This window comes from Eumetopias jubatus, unplaced genomic scaffold (assembly GCF_037043125.1).
Source record: "Eumetopias jubatus isolate StellerSeaLion01/CBP00866 unplaced genomic scaffold, mEumJub1_p1.0 scaffold_8, whole genome shotgun sequence".
Taxonomy (NCBI): domain Eukaryota; kingdom Metazoa; phylum Chordata; class Mammalia; order Carnivora; family Otariidae; genus Eumetopias; species Eumetopias jubatus.
Genome location: NW_028274814.1, coordinates 131,787,626 through 131,809,874, shown reverse-complemented (window position 1 = coordinate 131,809,874; position 22,249 = coordinate 131,787,626). Strand labels below are relative to the sequence as shown.

General features: G+C 49.3%; 1 protein-coding gene across 6 annotated transcripts in view; it reads left to right on the top strand.

Annotated features, from left to right (window-relative positions):
* Positions 1–21,272, top strand: part of MFNG (MFNG O-fucosylpeptide 3-beta-N-acetylglucosaminyltransferase) — a 42,276-nt gene extending 21,004 nt beyond the window's left edge. Inside the window, exons 9-13 of one of the 6 annotated variants that reach the window (XR_015768739.1) lie at positions 13,536–13,834; positions 15,145–16,836; positions 18,174–18,298; positions 18,760–18,852; positions 19,617–21,272. The gene's annotated coding sequence lies outside the window, so the exon portion shown is untranslated. Of the gene's footprint in view, positions 1–13,535; positions 13,835–15,144; positions 16,837–18,173; positions 18,299–18,759 lie in introns of all 6 variants that reach the window. The other 5 variants (XR_015768736.1, XR_015768735.1, XR_015768737.1 and 2 more) reach the window with 5 other exon arrangements.
* Positions 21,273–22,249: the final 977 nt, after the last annotated feature.

Below are 22,249 nucleotides of genomic sequence, written 5' to 3'. Positions count from 1 at the left end.
ATGAGGGACACACACAGGGAGGAAACAGTGGAGGATCTTTGGGGGCACACATTATCCCTTTGTTTTTAACTTCTTCTAAGTTCAGCTAATAAACCTTTTGCCCCTCAGTGGTCCGGGTCTGAAATTTTCTTGCTTTGGACAGGTAACTTCCACCTCAAGCTTCTCAAAACCCTGTCTCGCGTGATATGTATATCACTCATATTCCTCTCCCACCTTCTGGATTTTATTTCAAGGACCTGCTGGCCAGGTTTATCTTTCATTTGGCCCTGCTGGGTTGGAAACCTGTCCCTTCATGCTATGCACCCCCAGTGAACTTTGTCTTTCCCACCCATATCCTCGCCTTCTGGGGTAAAGATCCGAGCCTGGGTATGTTCCCAGCCAGCTATGTCTCCAGCCCACTGACCCCCCCCCCCCCCAGCTTTGTTTAGTATTCAGGTGAAAGTATCTTTGCACCTTTAATGACTTTATAGAGGCAGGATACAGACCATGAGAGAGGAAACACTCAATTTACCAGTTGGTTTGCAAGATTTATGTAGTCTAAATCTGTTTTATTTGTATCTGATTATTCTAAAATTAAATCAAAATAAACTCGAATACATAAGTAATACGTTTACTGTTCCATTTACTCAATGCTGCTAGCAGACTGCCCCAAAACTTAGTAGCTGAAAACAGAACACCACTTATTTTCCTCACGAATCTGCAGTTTGGGCAGGATTCACAGGACAGTTTGTCTCTGCTCCACTGGGTATCAACTGGGGCGGCTCTGAGCTGGGGCTATGGTCATCTGAAGGCTCTCTCACGGGTCTGATACCTGGGTGAGGAAGACTCAAATTTCAGGCATTGTTCTCTATCTCTGGGAGGTCTCTCTGGCATGACTTTTCTGGGTAGCTGGACTTCTTACGTGTTGACTCAGGGCTCTCAGCCAGGGGAGCTAGGTAGAAGCTGGATTGCCTCTTCTGACCTGGCCTATGAGAGGATGAGCATCACTTCATTAGAAGCCAGTAACCAAGGCTGACCCCTAATCAAAGAGGATGAATTAGACTCCCCATACTCCTTTTAAAAAGTACATTATTAATTTAAAAAATTGTGTTAAAACATATATAACAAAATTTGGCATATTAACCATTTTAAATGAACAACTTAGTGACATTAATCATATTCACAATGTTGTGCAACCATCACCAAAACTTTTTAAAAAGATTTATTTATTTATTTATTTAATTTATTTATTCATTTATTTGAGAGAGAGAGAGGGAGAGGGAGAGAGCACGAGCAGGTGGAGGGGCAGAGAGAGAGAATCTCAAGCAGACTCCCTGCTGAGGGTGAAGCCCAATGTGGGGCTTGATCCCAAAATCGATGAGATCATGACCTGAACTGAAACCTGATGCTTAACCACTGAGCCACCCAGGTGCCCCAGCAAAACTTTCTCCTAATGTTTAAGTATAATGCTCTCAAGGTTCCTCCATGCTGCAGGATGTAGCAGAACTTTCTTCCTTTTTACAGCTTCAGACTATTCCCTCATCTGTGTACGTTGTTTTGTTTATCCATTCATCCATTCATGGACACTCGGGTTGAATCCGTTTTTTGGCTCTTGTGAATAATGCTGCTGTGAACACAGCAGGTATACAAATATCTGTTTGCATCCCTGATTTCAGTTCCTTTGGGAATATGCTCAGGGTGGAATTGCTGGATCATATGGTAATTCTATGTTTAATCTTTTGGAGGAATGGCCATCCGTTCCCACAGCAGCTGCACCATATTTTACATTCCCACCAACAGTTCACAAGTGTTTCATTTTCTCTACACCCTCCCCACACTTGTTATTTTTCTTTCTTTCTTTTAAAAGAATAGTAGTCCTCCAAGTGGGTGTGAGGTGGTAGCTCACTGTGGTTTTGATCTCCTTTTCCCTAATGGTTAGTGATGCTGTACATCTTCTCACCTGCTTATTGGCCACTTGTACATCCTCTTTGGAGAAATGTCTTCTCAAGTTCTTTGCCCCGTTTTTAATCAGGTTATTTTCTGTTGTTGATGGGTCCTCATTTTTTTTTTACAGCCATGTAGTGTTTCAAAGACTTGCTCTCCGGTGTTTTATTAACCCGTCCTCTACTGATGTATATTCAGGTTGTTTCCAGTCACATGCTCTTCAAAAAAAGCTACAGTGATTTTTCTTGTACATATGTTATGCTCACGTGCTGAGTATTTTGGAGGATAATTTCCCAGCAGTAGGACTGGTGAATTAGAGAGAAGGTGCATTTATCATTTAGGTGGCTACTCTCCAGTTGCCCTTGAGAGAGGATGTACTGATTTATATTCCCTGTAACCCATGTAGGAGAACAAGGCGCAGCTTTAAAACTAACACATATGTTTTCGGAATTGTGCCAAAGATTTCTTCTTCCTTGGGGATGCTAATCTGACATTTCCTAATACCGATTAAAACATTGGCCCAAGGCTCCACTCTGTTAAGGGATTTGCAACTTAATTGCATTTGTTCATAAAATGGAATTAATATCAAATAACTCGCCATCAACAGGACTAATTTTTGACCCTGGGCTATGACAAATCTATTTGCATTTTATGTTTTACAGATCCGTTCAAAGTTTAAAAAAAAAGCCACTATCTGAATAGCATTAAACTGATATAAAAAATCAGACTCAAACCTCAATGCGTATGCCAATCTTTGCAAATAATACAGAATTTATTTCTATCAATTCTTTCCCAGAGGTATAGCCATGAAAATTCACAACTAGAAGTTCTCTTCTCTTATTAATAGTATCTAACAAGATAACAACTCACATCAGATATTAACTCAACCTGCACTTTCTAGACTACATGTAGATTTAGAAGCAAACAGAACCTCTTTACAAAGCCCACACCAAACCACTTGCTCCTTCAACTTCTACTCAAGAAAGTAACTGAAAATTGTTAGGAGCAAACCAGGATCCAATTAAAACAGATAAACAGATTATAACTACATTAACCACTTTATGTCAATACATGTTCATAAGTAACTAGTCACAGTTTTCAATAAGGGAAAATTGTTTGAAGGGGAGAAAATTCCAATAAATGAAGAACTAACTTGTAAATAAACTCAGGACAGAAAATCCTATATGTTCTGAGCAGCAATTAATGTAATACTTATATTAACTGATAGTAAAGACATGTGGAAAATAAAACATGATATGCAGCATGGATAAATGGGAAATATTTAACCAGTATGTTAAAATCAGAGTAAATGCACATCAACTTTATACCTTGTGTTACTTTGTTTACATAAATATAAGCTCACTTCTCTTTCCCTGCGTATCTTCAGGTTCATTAATTTCAGCTATTCACCCAGCGTGGGGATCCCAGGGCACCAAGCATGGCTTGCTTCCTCCGATGATGGCAGTTTCACAGGGTGCTCCTTATTCAGTGCCCAAATTGAGTGTGTCAAGGACACAGGGGCTTCCTCCTCAGCCACCTGACAGAGACACATACCTGCCCAGAGATGTTTTTTAAAGCTCCCCAGGTGATTCCAACATACAGCCACGTTTGGGACCTACTGCTGTCTAAAGACCATCCACAGTCTGCCTGATCATCTCTTTACTCACTCATTTAGTACACTAGCATTTATCACACACCTTCTTTGCTAGGTCCTGAGGATACCCACGTGTTATTTACCCTCTGTTTTTCCTTACATTGACTCTTTTGTACCTAAAGACATTTATTTTATTTATTTTTTTTAAAGATTTATTTATTTGAGAGAAAGAGAGAAGCAGAGGGAGAGGGAGAGAGAATCCCAAGTAACTCCATGCAGAGTGTGGAGCCCGACGTGGGGCTCAATCTCACAACACCGAGATCACAACCTGAGCTGAAACCAAGTGTTGGATGTTTAACCGACTGTGCCACCCAGGCGCCTCAAGACATTTATTTTAAAAAGACATTTTATATGATCAATTGGATGGGCCAGATATATTTTAAGTAACACACATAAAAATAAGTATATCAGGGGCATCTGGGTGGTGCAGTCGGTTAAGCATCCGACTCCTGGTTTCAGCTCAGGTCATGATGTCAGGGTGGTGGGATCAAGCCCTGGGTCGGGCTCTGCACTCAGTGCAGAGTCTGGTTGAGATTCTCTCTCCCTCTCCCTCTGTCCCTCCCACTCATAATCTCTCTCTAAAATAAATAAATCTTAAAAAATGAGTATATCATTTTTAAACAAGTTAATATTATCTAAAAAGAAACTTATGTATTGTTAGTGATATTCACACCACCTTTTAGGAGATCATGAATTCATTTATTCATTATTCAGACATTCACTCATTCTTTTATTCATCTGTCCCACATTTCCTGAGCTCCTCTGATGGACCCTGCGCGATACTGGGCATCCTTCCTGCCCTCTTGCTTGACTATGCCTGGTGTCCACCCGCCACCCAGGAGCCTCCATGCTCCCAGGAACGAAGCCATTCTCAACGACTTCAGGCCTCAGGACTTTGTGCTTCTTCCACAGATGCCCACTCTTCCCTTCGCCAAGACAGGCAGTCCTGGAGGTGTGTGTGGAGTGGGGCTAGCTACACCCCTGGGTGGGATCCCAGTGGGCAGGGCAGACTATCACCACCAGGGGGCACTCCTGCACCACTGCTGGCTTCTTGCCAGGGCAGGCTCAGGGCAAGGTGGGTCGGACAGGAAGGTGAGGATGCCTGGGGAGCTGCTGTGGGGGACCAGGCCAGGCTTGGGAAGAGCCTCATCAGAGAAGGAACATGAAAATGGGCCCGCTGCACTCGGATTCTGAGAAAACCTCCCCTCAGTACGCAGCATATCTACCAGGCTCAGCAGAACATGACCAACTGGCGACAGCAGGCATCAGTGAAATGATTCTGCCATTTGGTGAAGGGCAAGGTCGCCCCACATGCAGATCCAAGTGCACCATGAGCACCAGACAGCATGCCTGTGTTCCTCAGTCTTTTGCTGATTATTTTCAGGGAGAGGAGAGGAGCAGAAAACAGGATGGAAGGCCATTGCGGACCTCACCTGGGGGCGGGGGCCACCCTCGTCCCCAACTTCAGTCAGGAGCACTGGTCCTGTGGACTGGACCCTCTGAAACAGTTCTTCCCCAGTCCCCTGGGCCACAGTTTTCCCTTCTATAGAATGGGACCGAAATCATTTCCGACCCGTCTGCCTCTCTTGAGTGCATTGAGGAGAAAGCCTCCGCAAACAGCAGAGAGCAGGTTGAAACAAAAACAAGAGAAGCTAAAACGGAACTTGGCTCCCCCCTCCTGCCCCTCCCTGTTATGGAATTTGTGCAAATCTGTCATCTGTGTGAGTGAGTCTGTGCTTCACCAAGCCTTGCTGGAGCTGGTAATTAGGTGCGGTGGTGGCTCCTGCCTTGCCCTCTGATGACTTTTCTCTAATTGCTCTAATCTCTGTTTTCATGTGCTCACTGGAAAATGAGAAGAGCCTCCAGCGGCTCCCCAAGGAGGGGAAGTGAAGGGTGTGCCCTCGGCAAGGGGAGGGGAAGGCTGCCGCCCTGCCCCTCGGTGCGTAGCCCTGTGCTGCGGGCTGTGGGGACAATGGCAGACACGGTTCCCTGTTCCTGGGTTCTTAGAGTTCCAGGGCTAGGAGGGACGTTAATGGGGGAAGTACGGGAGGGTGACAAGTTTCCTGGGTGGCCCGGAGTGCTGGGAAGGGGAATGGGGGGGGGCGGAGAAGAGGACCTGATTGGGCTTGGCTCCTGGGAAGACTTGGGGGCTCCTGTGGACGAGGGGAGCTGAGAGCCTCGGGGGGAGGGTGGAGTGCCTGGCTAGGGGCAGGAATGGGGGGCTCTGGGTGGGGGCAGAGAGACCCTGGTGGTGGGGAAGGACCTGATGTGAGTGTCCTCTGTGCAGCTCCCTTGTTTCTGGGAGCACAGGGCTATAGCTTTCTCCAAGACAGGACGATTCCGTGTGGCTTCGCCGGATTTGTCATACCTTTGGGAGGACAGTTCAGTGTGTGTCCGTGTTTAGTATGTTGCCTCCGACTGTGTGTCTGTGCATGTGTTGGGGGGGGGAAGGGAGGGAGAGAGGGAGGGTGGTTGTGTGTACCACAGGTAACTGCGGGCTCTGATGAATTCAGCTTCCAGCCCTGAAGAGTCTCCTTGCAGAGCCTCTGGGAACCCCACCCTGGGACAGAGGTGGCTGGTGCAGCTGGGGGCGGGGGCGGGCTAGCCTACATAGCCGCTTAAGCCCTGACTGCTGGGATAAAGCGATTATTGGTGTGTGGTGCGTGCGTGCGTGTGTGTGTGTGTGTGTGTGTGTGTGTGTGTGTGTGTGTATGTGTAGGTGGGTGAGACTGAGCTCACAGCCTTTAGCGGCTGTAGGTTTCTCAACTGCCCTGAGAAGATCCAAAAATTTGCCTGTGGCTTTTCCCTCCCTTTCCCTGCTGAGATTCACTCCCCGCTGCTGACCTGGATACGTGCATTTACTCCCATTTACTCCAAGATGCTATGTTCCTAAATTGCTTCTCCTCCTAGGGCCTCTCCAGCTCTAATGGTGGGATTTCAGTCAGTGTTGGAGGGGAGATAGTTTGAGATATAGGGAGCTCCCCGGCATTGCCTTCCTGGCGCTGCCATGGACAAATTGAGATTTCTGACCTTGTGTTTGACAACTGATTCACCTGTAATCACACTTATTTTTCCTTGCATAAACTGAAGCAAGAGGAAAAGCGTTGGGTTGCACCTCCTGTGCCAGGAGGCTCTTCATAGGGTTAATTCTAATAAGAGCAGTCAGTGTGAAGTCAGGGGATGAAATGTTCCAGAACTGGTGAGTAAATTCAGTTTCCTGTAACACACATGCCTAAAGAAAGAAAGTTCTCAGCACGAACATGACCACTGTGGCTGACAATCAACAGCCCCTCCTGTGTGCGTACCAGGCACCACTGCAAGTTCCTCCCAGGTCAGCCTCTGGAATCCTCACCCGATGGTGCCCATTTTACAGATGAAGAAACTAAGGCACAAGGAGGGCCACAGTTCATGGAGCAGGGATTTGAACCCTGGCTGTCTGGTGCCCTTGCTGAGTCCCCAGCCGCTGTGCCATGCATTGTAGGACAGCAGTGTAGGGTGGTCAGAGCATGGCTGAACGGTGCCCCTTCTTTTTTTTTTTTAAGATTTTATTTATTTATCTGACAGAAAGAGAGAGAGAGAGCACAAGAAGGGGGAGCAGCAGAGGAAGAAGCAGGCTCCCCACTGAGCAGGGAGTTGGACGCAGGGCTCCATCCCAGGACCCTGGGATCGTGATCCGAGCGGAAGGCAGATGCATGACCGATGGAGCCACCCAGGCGCCCCAACAGTGCCCTTCTTGCAGGAGAACCACAAACCTTAGTTTCACTAGGGAACATCTTGCCAACTACCCCATTTCACGTGGCAAAGACGGAGGAGAACAAGCTCAGAGGAGAGTTTTACTGTACCTGGCTGGTGTTCTGTTAGTTTGTTTCCTCTTTGTGATTTGTAAATATTCTGGCTTCTGCTTTATCTCTACAACAGGCTTGCTGTCCAGGTCAGCGCTCCGCCGGCTCGACAGCACTTGTGTGATGAGCTCTAGCTGCAGTGATCCGCACAGAGTGCCCCGGATGCCGGGCTGCAGGGCCTGCTCCAGGTCAGGCCAAGGCTGATCCACAGTGTCTGGGAGCTGGGATTTGACCACTGGTCTTTGGGGCATCATGGCTATCTGAGAGGGGTGCAGGGTGTCTGCGGGTGTGAGAGGTTGGGTTGCACAAAAATTGCAACCTCAGGAGGCTTTCGTGTATCAGGTCAGGATTGCTTCCCACTGCGGATAACAGAGACTGGAAGTAATGGTGGCTTGAACCAGATTGAAGCTTATTTCTCTTTCACACAAAGGATGTCAGGAGGTAGGAGAGTCCAGGGCTGGTGGGGGGGGGGGAGGCTCAACAGGGTCATCAGGGACCCAGGCTCCTTTTTTCTCTTAATCCCACCAACTTTAGCATGTGGCTTCCATCCTCAAAGTTACCTCATGTTCCAATGTGGCTGCTGGATCTCCATCATCACATCTGCTTCCTGGGGTGGTGGGTATAGACCGGCCGAGTGTTTCCCTCTGTCCCAACCTAACAATTTATGCTTGCCCTCATTTGCCTTGCCTCACTGCAGGGGAGGCTGGGAAATGGAATCTTTCAGCTGGGCACATTGCCATATGAGTTTTTTACTAAGGAAAATGGAAGACAGGACATAATGAGGGTACTCTGCAGTCTCTGTCCCAGAGTATTGTCGCATCCTCCTATGCACCCTGAAGTGAAGGCTGTTGCTTTTCCAGGTGCTGTGACTGTTTCGGACCAAACAGCTGGAGAGGGTTAGGGGAAGGAGCCCTAGCAGCAAGTGCCAGCACCCAGGCCCTGCAAGGGCTTGCTAGTTTGGGGTTTTATCTCCCCTTAGTGTCCTGTAGTAGTTCCAACCTTGCGGGAGGGGCTCTGTTGGACAACCACGGTGGGGTTGCGGGGCGGGGAGAGGAGAAGGCTGCCAAGTAGGGGACTCTGTGCCTTGCAGGTATCTTCTAGAAGGAACCGTGATGACAGTGGTGATGGTATAGCTTGGCACTGGGTTGGAGGTCTGGGTGGTCCACCCAGGAGGGCAGGATAGGGGTAGCTTGGAGTCTTGAGGATGTGGGTGGCCAGCAGACGGTAGCCTGTCAAGGAAGACCTCTTGACGCTCCTGTAGGGCCAGCCCCAGGTGGCCTAAAGTTCCACCGAAAAAGTTTATGTACACACCCCCCTCATTCTGCCAGGCCCTGAGAGGGGGTCACAAGGGTTGTGACAATCCAAGGGAACATTTCATTGCCAAAGGCATCTTTGCCTCCATGTCACACTGATCCTCTCCACAGACTGGTGAGGTTGGGGGAGATTCTTTCATTTTTACAGATAGGGAAACTGAGGCTGAGAGTGGGTAAAAGATGGGCTCAAAGTCACACTGTGGCAGAGCTGGGTTGGGCCCTGGGTCCTTTGAGTCCCAAAGGGGAGGGGGGATGGTCTGAGTAAATGTTCTGAATGTAGTGTCTTTTCATTTCTTTTTTACTTTAACTTAAAAAAAAAATTGAGGTATAATTTACACACAGGAAAGGAAAGTGTAGATTTTAAGTGTACAGTTCAATGAATTTTACCTGTTTGTCAAACATTCCCAGCACCCCAGAAGGCTCCTTATGTCCCTTCCTAGTCACCAGCCTCTCCTCTCCTAAAGGGCAACCACGATCCTGACCTCTATCACTAGAGATTGGTTTTGCCTGTTCTTACACTTCATACAAACAGAGTCATGCAGTGTGTTCTTTTTCTTTTGGCTTCTTGGACTTAGCATAATGCCTGTAAGAGTCATCTGGGTTGTGGCATGTATGTCTGTAGTTGAGTCTTTTTTATTGCTGAGTCGTATTCCACTGTGGGCTATGCCACCATTTGTCTATTCATTTGTCTGTTGATGGACATTTGGGTTGTTTCCTGTTTGGAGCTGTAATGAGTAAAGCTGCAGTGAGCATTCATGTTCACATCTTTGTGTAGACATATGCTTTCACTTCTCTGGGGCAAATACCTAGTTGTGGAATGGCTGGGTCAGAGAATAGATACATGTTTAACTTTGTAAGAAACTGTCGAACAGCTTGAACCATTACCACTCCCATGTGTACCCTTCCTATATTTGATACTTTCAGTCTTCTCAATTGTGGCCATTCCTGTGGGTGTGAATGATAACTTGTTGTGGTTTTAATCTGCATATCTCTGATGGTTGATAATGTTGACTGTCTTTTCATGTGCATATTGGTCATTTTGATATTTTCTTTCATGAAACGCCAGTTTGTATCTTTTGCCTGTTTAAAAAAAAAGTGGGGTTCTTTCCTTATTAATTTGCGGTTCTTTATATATGCTGGATAGTAGTCCTTTGTCAGATACATGTATTGAGATATCTTCTCTGCATCTGTGAATTGGCTTTTCTTCCTTTTAATGGTGTCTTTTGATGAATATAACTCTTCATTGTAATGAAGCACAGTGTATCATTTTTCTTTTATGTTGTTTTGTGTTGCATTTAAGAAAGCTTTGCCTCCCCAAGTGGAGTCATTTTAACACATTACTCCACGTGGCCTCATGCCATCTGTCTGCTCTCTCTGCCGCCTCATCTCCTATTAGAAGCGCCTCTCAGAAGCAGGGGGTGAGGAAAGCAGAGATGGGATGAAAGACCTCTGATAAAATGCGGGGTTAAAAGCCTGGATTACTCGCCTCCCCAGGACATGAGATTTGTGTCCCTCACCCCCTTCCTTCCCCTGTCCGGATTTGGGTTTAGGCTGTGCTGCAAGATTAAAACCAAAGAGATTAAAAGATTACCTCTGGCAGGGAAGGCAAATTCTTCCTCTTTGCTCCCTGAGTCAGTGGGGATGGTCGGAGAGGAGGTGGGGTGCTAGTGACAGAACCACTCCACCTCTAGGGAGTGGTTTCTTCTTCCTCCTCCTCTGGGGAGGCCTGGCTCGGGCCACCCCCACCAGGTGTGGCCTTGGGCACACAGGCACCTCTCTGGGTCTCAGTTCCCAAGTTGAAGAGCAGGTGTGGGAGCTGAGCTGGGTAGGGAGCATCAACGTGAGCTTTAGTGGGTTCTCAAAGCCTGGTGATGTGTTAGAAATGCAAACTTCAGGCCCCTCCCAGACCTGCTGAGGAAGAAACTCTGGGGAGTGGGGAGGAGGGGCAGCAACCTGGGTTTTAAAAGCCCTCCAGGGCATTCTGATGCGCACACTAAGGCCTGGGTACCGGCACCTTTAATTATGGTAACAATGGCTAATTTTTAGAGCATCTAAATGTGCTCATCAGTGACTCTTCTAAAGAGTATGTACCCACTCATCATGTGATAGAGGTACTATTACTCACTCCACTTTACCCCAGAGGGAACTGAGACACAGAGAGGTGAAGCAGCTTGCCCAGGGTCACACAGCTACTAAGCGGCTGAGCCTGGATTTAGACTTGGGGAGCCTGGCTCCAGGCGCTGAGCTGCCAACCACTGTTCATATGGTTTTGAATTCCCAGCGCTGTGCATCCTGGACCTGCACCGAAGTCCACAGTCTTTATCAGCTGCTCCAAGGAGTGGTTGCTCCAAAGGGCTGACTGCCCTGGGGACCCCTGGCTCTCAAGGTTCTTTCCCTGCCTCTCCCCAGGGTCCGCTGAGTCTGCTTTGACCCCGCAGGGCAGCTTCCCACTTCCTCTTCCTGCTTCCTGGGGAGCTGGCGGCTGGGAAACCCCTGGGCTGAGGTTGGGGGAAGCGGATGTTGTGAGCTGACCCCAGCTGCACTGTCAACCAGACCCAGAGACAGAGGCCTACAGCACGCTGGGTGAAACTTGCTCATGTCTTGGGTCATTTCCTCGTTCAGTATTTAGTGATCCCAACCAGAGAGAAGTCAGAGCCTGCAGAAAGCCAGAGGCAGATAGAAGGGGCCGAGGGGAAGAGGAAACCTGTCCATTCATTTTATGATTCTTCCTACAAGTCCCCTCCTGCACTAGGGATGGTCGAAAATACCAACCCTGATGCTGGAAAGTGATCAAGGAACAGCCAAGGCCCAGATGCGGAGGCTGATTTATGGGGGCTGTGCTGGGGAGCTGGAGTGAGCGTGCCGGGTGGGAGGGGGCAATCCATCACTGCTTCCTAGGGGAGCAGAAAGTCCCCCCGCCTGCCTGGCCCCTACGGGGGGTGAGCCTGCCTTGCCCTCCACCATGTCACCAAGGCCCCTGCTCTCAGGGGGAGGTGGCATTGCCTAGGAGCTTGGGGGGCCCTAGCACTCCCCCCACTTTTCTGCCCCAGTTTTCTTGGGTCTAGAGCCCCTTCGAACCTTTGGGTGGGGGCAAGGGCAGTTGGGGGGGGAGGAAGGACCCCCCCCCCCGATAGAACGCTGGTCAAGTCCCTTCTCTGTGACTCAGCTTTCTCCTCTGTAAATGAGGGCCTCAGCCCAGCCGGGCCAGCCGCACAGGGTGGTCGTGGCGGTGAAGGGGTATGGCCGGGAGCTGCCAAGCTCTGTCCCACCTGAGACAAGCGGGAGGTCGGAGCGAGGAACTTGCCTCCGACGGCTGTGCTCCCAGGCGTGTGCTGGGCTCTGCGTGGGGAGATGTGTGTCGGGCACACAGGGGCGGCTGCAGTCCAGGGCCCGTGCAGGCAGGCGTGTCCACCTGTGCAGCTACATGATGGATCCAAAGCTGCGGGTACATGCGTGGTGCATGCGTGTGTGTGCACACATGCATGTGCAGGCATGCGCGTGTGCAACCACACCGACGGCCCGAGCTGCCTGTGATCCCTTTACTCCTGCCAGCTGGGGAGGACCCCTCTGGGGTGGTGGTGGGGGCGTGGCTGGGTGCTTATGCCCAGGCCCCATCCAGCTGGTTATTTATTGATTAATTCTGCTGCCAGCTGATGGATGCCAAGCCGGTGCCAGGCGCAGGCCCTGGGCTGATTTACATAATTAAAAACCATCAGTAACAGAGCCAGGCCTCACCCGCCAACTGCTTCCTCTGGCATGACAACAAGCTGAGCCTCCCTCCTCCACCCCCACCCTTGCCTCTGCACCCCAGGTCTTCCTCGCCTCCCTGACCCCCTCCCTCTCCCGGCCCGCCCCGGGTCAGCCTACCGGCCTGGGCCACTCCATATCAGCCCCTGCCCAGTCTGGGATGGGGAGATTGTAGTGTTCTGGGATTCTCGAGTCACTGACTCCAAGATTCTATTAGTCCATGGTTGTAAGGTTCTTTGATGGAGAGTCTCAGATTATAAGATTCAACTGTGATCCTCCAAGTATGTGATTTTTCAAGAGTCTATTACTCTATGTGACAAAGGGGAAAAATGTTTGCTCTCAGCAGTCCTGCCTGCTCTCGAGGAGGTGGGGCTGCTCTCGGGAGAGCCTGGCTTTTCGCAGAGGCCACCATGGTGGGTGGGTTATGTCCATCACGGCTTTACAGAAGGAAGGAGCCATTTGTCACAGCCGAAGGCTCGGGGCAGGGGCGGGTGCTGGGGAGTCTGGGCAGAAGGAAGGAGGACCCAAGGACGCCTCGGGGAGGGGCAGGGAGATATCCCTGGTGGAGGCCTCCCCTCTAAGAGGGACTTCAGAAAATTCTGGATTCTGCGGAGCATGTGATGTCAACCCCCTTGCTGGTATTGCTTCCAGTGTCTTCAGAAAAGGCTCTCGCATCTAGAGGGGCAGTTTGGGGTGACCAACATGGGCTCCTCCACATCCCAGCTGTGTGATCTTGGGAAGCTACTCAGCCTCTCTGAGCTACAGTTACCTTCTCACCTGTGAAATGGGGTTTGTTGTAAGGATGAAGTGTTAATCTGCGCGGTGCGCTTAGTAGTCAGCCAGCATATGGTGAACCCCTCATGAATGGTGGCTGTTATTGTGTGGGAGTCGGTGTTTTGGGGAGACCTTCAGTGGGCTCGTTAGACTTGGTGAAAGCAGAGACTCGCTGGGGTCTCTACACAGGAGGGTTAGGTCTGCTTGTTTCTGTAGGCTGGCTCCCAGTGAGGCAGGTGCTCAGAGGATGTTTGTGGAATGAATGATTTTCTCTTTTCTCAGCCCTTCCCGAACATGGCACTGGCCTCAACCAGCCCTCAGCCGCTTCCCCTCCAGCTGCCCTTCCTCCAAAGCTGTTTGGGGAAGACACAGCTGACTGACCCCACACCCAACACCGCGGCCTGAAGGTGCACCCACAGACCTTATCCCACAGTGCCCCACATCTTAGTCTGAGCATGACAGGACCTCAGCATCTCAGTTTTCTGATCCAGAACTGCAGAACTGAAGACCCACAGAGCAGTCTTGCACCCACCCATGACATCTTGGGCTACATCATGGCACAGGTGAACCACCAATCTTAGGTAATTAAGAAACGATTTGTCATAATTAAAAAAAAATCTAAATAAAATATGTTTAAAATTAATGGTAGAACGTAGGATGGTACAGCCGTTGTGGAAAACAGTTTGGCAGTTCCTCCAGAAGAGAAATATTGAGGGGCACCTGCGTGGCTCAATCTATGAAGCATCTGACTCTTGGTTTCCGCTCAGGTTGGGATCTCACTCACTGGTCTTGGGATCGAGCCCCGCCTGGGGCTCCAACCTGGGCAGGGAGTCTGCTTGAGGATTCTTTTCCCTCTGCCCCTCCCTGCTACTCATAGATGGTCTCTAAAATGAATGAATAAATCTTTTTTTAAAAGATTTTATTTATTTATTTGAGAGAGAGAGAATGAGAGATAGAGAGCACGAGAGGGAAGAGGGTCAGAGGGAGAAGCAGACTCCCTGCTGAGCAGGGAGCCCGATGTGGGACTCGATCCCGGGACTCCAGGATCATGACCTGAGCCGAAGGCAGTCGCTTAACCAACTGAGCCACCCAGGTGCCCCATGAATGAATAAATCTTAAAAAAAAAAAAAAGATTCTCTCTCTCCCTCTTTCTGCCCCTCCCCCTTGTGCTCAAAAGCTCTCTCTCTTAAAAAAAAAAAAAAAAAGTAAGCATAGAATTACCATGGGATCTTAGCAATTCCACTCCTGGGTATAAACTCAAAAGATTTTGAAAGAACTCTGAAAGCGGAGCCTCAAACACACCCCAAAATTCACAGCTGCATTATTCACAAGAGCCCAAAGGTGGAAGGAGCCCAAATGTCCATCAACTGATGAATGGATAAACCAAATACAGAACATATATAAACATATGAAAAGTGTAAAACAAACATATACAATGGCAGATTATTCAACCTTAAAGAAAGGAATAAAGTTCTGATCCATGTTACCACACGGATGAACCTTGAAGGCATAATGCCAAGTGAAAGAAACCAGACACAAAATGGCAAATTCTGGAGGATTCCATTTAAGGTGAGGCACCTGGAATAGTCAAATCCATAGAGACAGAAAATGGAATGACCGTTAACCGGGGGCTGGGGACAGAGGAATGAGGCGTTAGTGTTAAATGGGCACAGGGGTTCAGTTGGGGAGGGTGAGCAAGTCCTTGAGATGGACGGGGGTGCTGGTCGCATAAGGATATGAATGTGCTTGATGCCACTGAATCATACACTTAAAAATGGTTAAATTTCGTTATGTTTATTTTGCTACAATTAAAAAGTGACTTTCTTGCACTGGAAGAGGTCATTATGTTTGTCATCCCCTGTCTTTTCTATTTTTTATTTTGATTTTCCAGGCCCCCCTGTTCCGGGCACATAGTAGGCCCTCCAACATGACTTGCCAAGTGTGTGAAAGAGCCGGGCCTCCCCATCTAGCCCGATGACAAGCTAGCTCATCCAGCAGCTCAAGGCTCCCAACCAGGCAGCTGCTTCTCTTGATTTCACCAGAGCAGACAACCCATCGCTCAGCCACAGATTGGTGGGGACGGGGACAGGTGCCTGATGGTGGTCAGGTGGTCCTGGGCTTTGAGGATTGGACACAGCCCCTGAGCTGATGAAGAAGCGATTTCACACAGAGGCCTCTTTATGGTGCCGTCAGAAGGGAAGATGCCATGCTCGGCACACTCCGGAGCTGGAATGCTGTCAGGCCCAAAGGCCCAGACCCCGCTTTGGTTGCGTTTCACGCCGGGAGACATTTCTTCTTATGCGGCAGCAGCTCTTGGATGTGGCTTTTTTTTTTTTTTTTAAGATTTTATTTATTTATTTGTCAGAGAGAGAGACAGCACAAGCAGGGGGAGCAGCGGAGGGAGAGGGAGAAGCAGGCCCCCCATTGAGCAGGGAGCCGGACGCGGGGCTCGATCCCAGAACCCTAGGATCATGACCTGATTGGAAGGCAGATGCGTAACCGACTGAGCCACCCAGGCGTCCCTTGGATATGGCTTTTAATTTGCTCATTGCTGCGTCATCGATTTCTCCCCCTGAGCAGTGGAGAGAATTGCCAAGTACTGGGACCGTCAACGGCTGTTGGGGGAACCAAGAAATTTGCCCCCCAGTCAGTCTTTCAAAAACCCTGATATCTTTTTATCAAACGTGAACATTTGATAGAGTCTCATTATTCCAGGTGCAACTGTATAGACAAGTCAGGTTTCTTAAAATCAAAGGAATGGTTTTCATTGGCATTATTGTATCACAGAGAAAGACTGTGAATCTTGGCCCTCATTAAAAAAAAAAAAACCAACTTGTTGTGCACCTTCATTCAACAGCGAGAGTGGCTCAGGTTGGAAAAGCAGACTTTTGTTCAGCCCATCTCTTTTGACAGCTGGCTAAAAAGACGTCCACTCAGTGGCCTTGGCTTGATTGCACTTATAATATTCTCAATTTCTCTTGGCACTGAATGAAGATCTGGAAACACATTGTTGTCTGCTAGCTGCTCACTGTGAATAAGCTTTGACCACTGGCATCCCAAGCAAGTGCCTCCATCCACATAGCAGTGCCCTTCCTAGCAGCCTACACGGCAACGGAGAGTCGGTCCTGATCTCTGTGGCCCTTTCCGGTCTACGTCGTGGCTCACAAGTAATCATCAACTTAACCAAAGAACGTCCTCCTCTGCAGCACCAATGTTGAGTGATGGACAGGACCAAATACATCGTGGAGGACATTTCCTTCATATATGTACAGATCAGGCTGCGTCTGTTGGAAAAATTCCAACCACCAATGTTTTAGTAAATAAAGATGCATTCCTGAGAATATAGATCTGCTATAAGAAAAGCTTGAATGACAGAGATTTAAGTAAGATAGACGTTTACTTCTCTCGGATATAACAGTCTGAGCATGATGTGACCAGCGCTGATCGGTTGCAGGTTTTCATTGTATTACCTGCCTCCCTCAACTTGTAGCTGGCTCCACTGTCTGGTTTAAGATGGCCGTTCCCGCTCCTGCCATTGCAGCCACATTCCAGCCTGTGGGAAGGGCAGAGAGACAAAGGAGAGGTATGCACTTTTCCTTTAGAGGGCATGAATAGGAAATTGCACTCCTTGTCTCTGCTCTCATTTCATTGGCTAGAATCCAGACATATGGCCACACCCATCTGCATAGTAAGCTGGGAAATGTAGTCTTTATCTGGGCAGCTATGTACTCAGCAAAAAAATTTTTTTTCTTTTCTTTCTTTCTTTCTTTTTTTTAGAGAGAGGGCACGTGGGAGTGCACATGTGAGCGGTGAGGGGGCGGGGTGGGGGAGGGGCAGAGGCAGAGGGAGAGAATCTTAAGCAGGCTCCATGCCCATCGCAGAGCCCAGCATGGGGCTCGATCTCATGATCCTGAGATCGTGACCTGAGCCAAAATCAAGAGTCGGACACTCCACTGACCGAGCCACTCAGGTGCCCCCAGATTTCTATTTCCGCAGAAGAAAAAGAGAGTAGATATTAGGGGACAACTAGAAGTCTCTTCATTCATCCAATGAATGGTGTTGAGCCCCCACAGCAGTGATGGTTGAGCAGTGAACAAGAAAACGAACATCCTGGTTCTAATGGAGTTGACACTCGAATGGGAGGAGAGCACGAGGAGAGGGTTTCAAGGAGGAAGGAGCAGTCTGCTGTGTCCAATGTGGTTGTTTCCCTCACCCGACAAGAAGCCTGGAGGTGGGACAAGATGACTACCACAGCAGGCTCCAGCATTATGTCAGTGTTCCAGGCGGGGAGAAGGTGGAAGAAAGGCCCACCAGTTGTGTCTGACTTCTTTTAAAAGGAAAAAAAAAAAAGCTTTCTTGGAAACCCACCAGCTGCTTTCTGCTTCAATCTCATTGGTCAGAACGAGGTTGCATGCCTACCCCTAGCTGCAAGGGAGGCTGGGAAATCAGGATCAGAATTCTCAGGATGGGCTGAGTGCTGGGCACATTGCCCATCAAATGCAGCCAGGTTCAGCTAAGAGCAGGAAGGAGGCTTGCTGCGCGTGCCAAGGTCTGAGCTGCCCTGTGCACCAGTGGTTTTGTGCATCTGTACGGGGAGGTACCTGCCAGCGCATCTGTGGGATAACCACCCACCTTCTACATTGTTGGTCGCTGATTTTACGGACCGCCCCCACACTCCCAATAGTGTTATCGGATAAGAGAGAAAATAATTTTGCCAGCCGCTAAACCTGTCCGCTCTGACTTGTCACTCACCGTGTGGCTGGCTCTGTAACTGTCTCAACAATAGAATAGCTTCTACCTGGCTTCTCTACGAGGCAAGCACCTTTGAATAATGCCTCTGGGCTTCTGGTCCCTTCTCCGCCTTTAGGGATGGAAGTCATCAATTTTGTACTGGAAAGCTTTATTTTGTGCTTGTTCTAGAAACACTCCAGTGGTTTCCCAGAGTGATGGCTCGATTGTTTTGTTGGGGGGAAAGATGTGCAAACTTCAGAGGCTCCTCGCCGCCGCCAGACGAGCCGACATGAGAGACCCCACGCTGGTCGTAGGTATGACGTGACTTCGGTTTCAGCTATTTAGGTTGTCCTTTCTATTTTTACTTTTCCTCTTTCCCTGTGCAAAATCCTACCTCTCCCAACCAGCATATTCCACAGGCGCATCAAAATCCTCTTCACAGTGGATGTTTATGCCTTTTTCTGAAATGTAAATTTACATTAATATTCTCATCCCTACTTTAGTGGTTCAACAAGCCATTTTTGTCTTACCAATCCATTTTCGTTATTCAGGGCGATAACCCGACAGCAAATGCATTTAAGGGCTTCCTATGTGCCCGGCACTATTCTGAGTGCTTTATATACGTTGTGACAGTTTGAAAACATAGTCCCAATTTTGGGGGACACTTCTATTAAGAAGTGGCATCTATGTCCCTTCCCCTTTAATCTGTGCTGGCATTAGTGACTCACTTATCACCAGTGGAAAGTAGGGGAAGTGATGACTTGTGATTTCCAAGGCCAGGTACGAAAAGGCCGTGTAGCTTCTGCCTGGTTCTCCCGAGACGCTTGTTCTGGAAAAAGCCCGGCTCCCTGATCCTGCCATGATGGAGGTAAGCACTTTGGTCACCAGCTCCAGCAGAGCTAGCTGCCAACCTAGGGCACACACCAGGCGCCAGTTCTGTGAGTGAGCCATCTTGTACATGCTGCAAGCCCAGCTGGGCCATCAGATGATGGCAGCCCCAGAATGTATCTGACTGCACCCCCACGAGAACCCCAAGCGTGAGGTGCTCCGCTGAGCCCTTCCCGGATTCCTGACCCATAAAACTATGAGCAGAATCAAATGGTTGTGGGCTTTTTTCCCCATCACTAGAATTTTTAAGCCAGAACAGGAACCCAAGACATAGAACTAATTTAGTTCTCGAATTTTCAGATAAAGACATTTAACCCCAGAGAGCTTAAGCAAGTTGCACACGTTTTCACGGCAGAGGGAAGAGATGTGTGCCGGCAGGCTGATTCTAATAGTCTGCCACTTGACAACAAGGGGGTGGGGAAGCAAAGTTAACAAACGAGTAGTAACGCACAAAATGCAAAAATGTGTGCCAGGCAGGCTGACAGCACCCTGTTGAGGGAAGGTTGGTCCCTTTGGACCCACCATCCCCGACTGATGTACTTTGGAAAACACATACCACTTTTAAGAACCCAGCGATTTCTACAAAAATCGCCATTAATTTTACATTTCAAATTTGCACAATGTAAGTGGATGAAATTCTTCCACCTGTTATTTTCTCCTCTAAAACTTCCACGCTGCCTGGGGGCGTCAGGGTTTTGAGACCGCATGAGGGAAACCCTGACCCCTCGCCTCTTGGCCTCTCAGGTGTGGGAGCTGGGAAGCTTCCTGACAAAAAAATATTAAAGCCATAAAATGAAAGGACATCAAATTTAACTGTTGGAAGCACCTTGGCTTTCATCTCCTCCAACCTTCCACCCAGGGCAAGACAAGGACAAGCCACGTGAGAGCAAAGCAGCTGCTCGGTAGGATGGCCCCAGTGGTACCCGTAGGCGGCTGGGGATGAATGGCCAAGGAACCGTAGAGAAAATATGGCTGTCAGATCGCAGGGTCCGGGTGGTCACCGAGGGCTGGGAACTGGCTCACCTTCATGGGCATGTGACCCGTGCTGTCACCCCTGCCTTGAAGGACCCCACACTTTAATGGCCTGCCTCACTATCTTGAAAGCCTTAATCATTTTTGAAAAAGGGGGCCCGCAAAGTATGTAGCTGGGCCAGGATGGAGAGGTCTGAGAGCTGGCGCAGGAATGAGCATTTCAGGGGAGCAGGGCAGGCAAAGCCTCGGAGCCAGGAAGCCCGGAATCAGCTCGAGAAGCGGTCACTTGCCCAAGACCACTTGTCAGGCAGTGATAGCACAAGAAACTGAACCCAGTCTTGTTGGATTTCACGGCACCTGGTCTGAAACACTTTGCTCTCCTGTCTCCTGGGACAGACCTCTCACCGGAGCTGCCTTCTCGACTATTCCTACAATCTCAGCCTTCTCTTCCAGGGAGCCTTCCTGGATTGCTCTGGCCTAGTCACACTTGCCATTCCCTCCTTCCTTCATACTTCCTACCTAGCTGAGCCATGGTCCTTGTGTCAGCCTGTGTCCTTTCCCTGTCCCTCCTGGCTAGAGTCTACTGTGGCTTCCAGGCTCCCAGGCCAGTCCGGACAGGGCCTCGCACCTGCAAGAAGAATTTTTGGGCTCCGGCTTCTTGCTGGAAACCTCACATGTAGATTCCATGGTGCAGTCTTTCTCACCTTCCCATCCCTAGGGCTGGGCTCCTGCCTCAGTTTTCCCGTCTAAAACGCCAAGGAACTGTGGGATAATGGGAGTCAGACAGGCCTGGTTCATATTTTGTCTTGCTACTCACTCTAAAGCAAGCAGCTCAGCTTCTGCAAGCCTCAGTTTCTCCATGTGTCAAATGGGAGTAAATCCCCACCTTACCCAAGTGCTCAAGGTTGGCAACACCCGTCATGTGGATGTCACCTACCCCCTGATACACAGCAAGGGCAAGGGCATCACAGCTCTGTGCTCTTCTCCCGGTCCTGGGACCCATGATGTGAGAAAACATCAGATAAGCCCCAAGGGACAGGCTACAGACTACGTGACCGGTACCCTTCAAAACTGCCAAGGTCATGAAAAGCAGGAGAAGAAGTAGAACCCGTCGTAGAGCGGAGGAGACGAAGAGGACGGAATGAGTGAATGTGATGTGGTCTCCGGGACGGGATGCCGGAACAGAAAAAGGACGTTAGTGGACAAACGGGCGAATCTAAGTGGAGTCTGGAGTTTAGTTAATAGTAATGTACCAATGCTAATTTCTTAGTTCTGACAAACATACCGTGGTTATGTAAGACGTCAACATCGCGAGAAGCTGGGCTAAGGGTACACGGCCAAACGCTCCTGCACTACCTTTGCCTTTTTTCTCGAAACCTAAAATTATTCCAAAATAAGATGTTGATTAAAAACCAAACAAAACCTGCACTGCTGTTATTGCTTTTGTCTGCCCAGGGTCCCTCCCCCTGTGACAAGAGTGGGGATACCTGACCCAGGCTGGGCCATTAATTTGCCCTCATCATCCTGGCCACAGTGATTGGTCCAGGGGGTAAGCATGTGACCCAGGCTGGGCCAATCAGAGCCCTTCCCTAGAATTGTTCAGCTTGGAACGGGAGGAAAAACTCTCTCAGTCTCCCCGTCAGCCTGGGAGGCTGTCAGCCCGGGGTTGTGGGTACTCCTGGTTCCATTGCAGAGGGACTATGGCCCGAAAGAACTAAGCCAGGGAGAGAGAGACAGAGAGACAGAGAGAGAGAATGAATGCTGATGGCATTCAAGATGGCCTCCTTCTCCTTCCCAGTTTTCCTCAGGCACAGCGTTCCCAGCCTGCCCCGTTCTGGGAGCCAATATATCTTCTTTTGAGTTTAAGTCAATTCAAACTGGGCCTGAGTTGGGTTTCTGTCACTTGCAACCAATGAGCCCTGATTAATACCTTCCTCTCAAGTTGCTGTGAGGATTTGACGGGTTGTATATAACGGCACGAAGGGAGGCCCCCTATACATGGTGAAGGATGTTGGTATCTTCTCCAAGGAGTCTGGGACCTGCCCCGCTTGAACTCCAGCCTGCTTGGCTGTGGCCCTGACACCTGCCTCACTCCGCTCCTGGTTCGCACACAGCCCCCTGACTTCACAGGTCCTCCCACCGCCAGGCCCTGTGTGGGGACCCCTCCTCCTGGTGCTGGGAGCTGAGTGTGCTGCTCATTGGGCTCTGCTCTGGGAAAGGCACCAGAGGGGAGGGAGAGGGAACTGGGCCGCTGGCAGAAAATTTCCTCCGCAGAAGTAGGGGGGAAAGCCCCACATCGGTCTGGCCGGACCCAGTGAAACCAAGAGGTAGCTGGTGTTGGGAACGTGGACGCTTGTCTAGTGCTTGTTCTGAGGATAAAATGATGGAGCTGTGGGGACCTGGTT